Source organism: Spinacia oleracea, chromosome 3 (genome assembly GCF_020520425.1).
Source record: "Spinacia oleracea cultivar Varoflay chromosome 3, BTI_SOV_V1, whole genome shotgun sequence".
NCBI lineage: Eukaryota > Viridiplantae > Streptophyta > Magnoliopsida > Caryophyllales > Amaranthaceae > Spinacia > Spinacia oleracea.
In genome coordinates, this window is record NC_079489.1 from 44,145,664 (window position 1) to 44,150,856 (window position 5,193).

The 5,193-nt window shown below is 31.8% G+C and overlaps 1 long non-coding RNA gene across 1 annotated transcript; it reads left to right on the forward strand.

Moving 5' to 3' along the window:
• Positions 1 to 221: 221 nt before the first annotated feature.
• Positions 222 to 3,755, forward strand: LOC130468977 (uncharacterized). Its single transcript, XR_008929350.1, has 3 exons — positions 222 to 514; positions 599 to 683; positions 3,224 to 3,755. It is a non-coding gene; the product is annotated as an uncharacterized lncRNA (long non-coding RNA).
• Positions 3,756 to 5,193: the final 1,438 nt, after the last annotated feature.

The following is a 5,193-nucleotide window of genomic DNA, read 5'->3' on the forward strand; positions in this document are numbered from 1 at the left end:
TATATATATATATATATATATATATATATATATATATATATATATAGGGAAGGGATCCGGTGAAAATAGGTCCCTATGTGAGTATACTAGTATATATGAGAATGAATCTAATCTGTAGGATTAGATGAAATTCAAGGGCTAAGATTAACCTCCCACCTACCAAGTAATAAAAGGAAGATGTTTCTCTCTCTAAAACTAATATCAGAAGTTTCTCTCTAAAACTAATATCAGACGTCTCTCCCTCTCTCTAAAATTCAACCTTCTTCCCCTCTCTCTCTCACCATTTTCTCTCTCCTTAAAAAACTGCCATTAAACCTTCAAAAAAACACTGATGAAGCTTCAATTCACTCGATTATTCATTGATTTCAAGTAGTTTGTCGTCGAATTCTTGTATATTTCTTCCTTTCTTCTACAATTTTCGTCAATTTTAACATATTTTTTTGAATTCTATACAATTGAAGAGAAGAAGCAGAAAAATCATAAAATCAGGCAAAAAAACCTACGAATGGAGAAGGTAAACAACAATACGCAAATTTCTAACTATTCGCTTATTTTAGAATTTAATTTAAGTTAATTTGTGTTTACTTTTGATTTTAAGGAAAAGTATGAAAAGTGAATATGAAATTGCAAAAAAAATCAACGAAAAACACAATTCAGATTCAGAAGATCCAGAAGAATCGTAGGTAATTAATCGGTTGAATGTTCTATGTCATGATTTAATTTTTCTGAATTTTTTTGTGATTATTTTATGATTTTTTTTAATATTTTCTAAACTCATAATTAGTTTGTTCTAAGTGTTTGTGATTAATTGTTCATATTTCTAAATTTTGTGATTTGCTTCTGAATTTTTAGGTCCTTAATTTCCGATTTCTTGAATTAATTTGTGATTTTTTTCTATATTTTCTGATTTATTTATTTTATGAATTAATTCATGATGGTCTATAACATATAGTTATATGTTCTTAATGTTTAAGTAGAGAAAAATCAAATGACGAAAATGAGATTAAACCGTCAAAATATTAGAGCCACAACGCACTAGTAGCCCTACTGTCAAACAAGCACTTCTGAAGGACATCCTTGAAAATGTTGGGTAATATTTTATAATCTCAATTCTTTAGAACACGAAGGTTTAACATTTAGAACATGAAGGTTCATTGTTTAGAACAAAGTTGTTTAATGTTTAGAACATCGAAGTTACTTTTTAGAACATAAAAATGTAAAACAACTTCATCAATGCATATGCTCTCAACTATGCAAAACCTCTGAATGAATATATCTACATATAAAGAAGCTTAACTTTGAGATGTTTTATCCTATAAAAGTTTCTCTGGTAAATATCCACTTCCACAAGTTGTTCTCCAAGTTTGATTTTCTATGTTCTCTTTCTTATCAAGTAAAACTCGTACTTTCCTTGATAATATAAATAGAGTAGGTATCCTTGTGCTTAGCTGCTCTTAAATTCTCCTCGTTTAAGTGTCTTCATATTCTGTAATGAACTTTTGTTTAATTGAAGCAAAAGGGAATTTTTGAGCTTGCTAAGGGGAAGGCGAATGGGTCTTTGCATATAAGTTATATTATTGGAAGCTAAACCGAACACTTCTCTATTTTTACATTGTTAATAGTTGATATAGAGCCCAAGTTGACCCTTACAATTAGAGTTCGGAGGTGATATCGTCGTATGAAGAAGCTTTGATGGGAGTTTATAGTACCATCTTATATTGGTAGGAACTAATATATATGGGTAATAGATTCTCCCATTTCTCCCTAGAAAAGTGTTCCCTTCGTTCTCCACCCGTCTTCTTTTTCAAGTTTCATTATATTAAGTCTTAACTAACAATTACCAACATCACCTCCGAGCATTCGACATGTCATCTTAGCTCCCTAGTTTTCTTCACTACCTTTAAATTTTTTGCCCTTATTTCAAGCATGACATATTGACATTATGTTAAACTGCTTGTAGGCTCTCTTGTGAACTTATTTCTGCCTCTCCTAGTATTATGTTGTGAATGTAATGATCTTTTATTGAAAATACTAAAGTTTATATTCAAGTTGTTCAGCTAAGCATATCCGATCTTCTATTAACTGAGGTTTTGAACATATAAATTCAATTGTTAGAACATATAGCTTAACTTCTTAGAACATGTAGCTTAACTGATTAGAACATATAGGAATAATGTACAGAACATATAGCTTCACTTGTTAGAACATATATATTCGATTGTTAGAACATATAGCTTATCTTGTTAGAACATATAGCTTATTCAAGGTATGATCTCAAATTTGAGTCTATTTTTTGATTTGTGGCATCTTCGCTATAATTTTTTGTTAGTAGGAGTAGCTAGCTTAATTTGTAGAGGATCCAATGCTTTTTAACCTTTTTGTGCGTTTAGTTAGGAATTCAAGGATTTCTTTGTTTTTGAATTGAATTTTAGATTTATTTGGGAACTTAAGAATACCATGGCCTGATATTATGACCTGTGATAAGATGAAACCTAATGCAAGACTAATGCTTTCATAAAGATGCAAGCATAACTTTATCATTAATATACTCAAATAGTTCGATATTTGAACACATAAGAATTTTATAGTTTCTACTAATTGGTAAACTCATGCTCTTGATTTTAGGGAAACTAAAATTTATGTTTTAGGTTATCTGAATTTTGGTTTGTTGATCATGAAAATTTCAATTCAGTAGTAAATAACCCTTGCTTATGTTCTAAATCACCCTTGCTTATGTTCTAAATCACCCTTGATTATGTTCTAAATCATCCTCGCTTATGTTATAAACTGGGAACATCACCAAAATCATCTGTTAGAAATGTCACATAAGCTAGCAGAACTATGTACTATTGGCGTTGTTACTCTTTAAAAATCATTACAGGTGTTCTTATTGATATATTTTAGTGTTTCCGTACTTGCATCATCTCTCTGCTTAACATGATGTCATTCAATGCTTGTTTAGTTTAAAAACCACGCTACCTAGTCTTGTGCTAAAGCTTCTATAGAAGAATTGAGAGTTATGGATGTTGATAATGATGTTGTTGGCCAAAAATAGGCTTCACATAATGTCTTCTGTAGTGTTGTTTAGAACAGTTCGTTTGCAATCTACTGCCTTTTATTTGTGATTGGGGCTAGAATTCGACTGGCTGGCCATTAACTACATGCATTTTTATTTTAAATGTAACACTTCCCATTCCTAAAGATCACATGCGTCAAACTGCAGAAATTTGCAGTAAGCAGAGGAATAATTTCCTAGCTCTTATCAATCAAATTAAGCCAACGGAGCATCATGTTGTTCTTTCCAAGACAGATAGATTGAAGATATGTGCAAAGATGCGGATGCCATTTCCAACAGTCAGGTGTAAAAAATGCTTGTTGTGGAAGCTTCCAGGGATGTTGATACTGTATCCAATACTCAGATGCATGTAATGCCCGCTTCAGAAGAATCTGAAGATGCTCAAAAAACTGTTAGTGATGTTATTACCGGTTCTGAAGCTCAGGTGTAGATAATTACGGCTCAAGAAGCTCTGAAGGACAGATACTTTTGCCAACAATCAGATGGATATAACACCAGCTGAGGGTACTAATTCCAATGTTCATGTGAAAATTATTCATGTCGAGGGAGTTGTTACCAATTCCAATGTTGAGGTGCCACTAAACTAGCATTAAATATGTTCTAAATTAACGTTGCATATGTTCTAAACTAGCGTTGCATATGTTCTGAATTAAAGTTGATTATGTTCTAAAGGTTTATATATGTGTTTTGGGATTCCATTTCTGTTTCTTTACATAATTAGTTGTCAACAATGAATAACTTGTTTGATTATTTTGTTAAAACCTATTAGCTCACATGGTAGAGCAATGTGCCACATTGCACATGGATGTAGGTTCAAATCCTACATAGGTTGTTCTATATAATGTAAAATACATTTAAAGCCTTTTTTCGTCCATGTTCTAAAAAGTTAAGTCTCGTGTTCTAAATTCTTTTGCATATGTTCAAGAATTTAAGAGAAATGATAATTCACATTTCAATGATAACAATAATAATAAGAATAATAATAATAAAAAAAAAAATCAATGTGTAATGTATTTAACCTCTTTTCTGTTAAAAGTTGAAATATATATATAATGAAATTCAATATTTTCAAATAAGTGTTGCTTATGTTCTCAATGTTTGTGACTTCATGTTCTAAAAACATAGGCTAATGTTCCAAAAATTTATACATATGTTCTAAATTAATAGAACTGATTCAAAAGTAAAGAATCATCAAATACGAGTTAATATAATAAACGAAATACAAAGAATTTCCTATGTAGGATTTGAACCTACATCATCGTGCAAGCGCACAAAGCTCTACCAATTGAGCTAATAGGCATCACTTGACCAACAAACTTACAGCAACAAAAGGCCAGCATCAACAACATAAGAAACAACTAGGCAGGAAGTCATCATCATTGATCCTAGTTGACAAAACACAACAATAAGGTAGCCTTGAGCAACCTACAAACTTGTCTCTCCAACATAATTAGAGTAGAATTTGGTTTCAACAGCAACCCAAGCAACACCTACAGTTGAGGACTAACTGCAGCATAACCAACCCCAACCCAGACTGAAGTTATCGGAGTTGACCAGCTGAATAATTGCATCATAAGTGCATCAATTAGAGCTCCCAACACTATGACTGAAGTAATTGGTATTTCAGGTCATCTAATGCCACTAATTTTCTATGTCCACTTTCAGATTCATGCCACTAATAGCCACTAATTCTGGTGATAATCTTGCATTTGAAATAATAATAAACACACCTAACTTTGGCATTGATTTAATAATAATAAGCAGACCTCAACATGTACTGACATATATATAGATATCATAAAGAAGTATGTTCCAACCTACTCTTAGTGTGACTGTCCATGACCAGAGAGGTAAAGAAGTAGACTAGATGCGCGATAGTAGTACTAGCTGTAACTAACATGTCCAAGCTAGCTATCGAGGAAGGTTGGAATTGGTGGAACTAAGAATTATCACATATGGCTTAAGTTTTAGAACATATACATCACTATTTTAGAACATAAGGATCGATGATTCAGAAACATAGTTCGTCGACAAAAATTCCTAAAAGTTTCACCAGATTCCATATTTGTGGATAATTTTGCTGAATGCAATTCCATATTTCTAGCAAAAGAGAGATA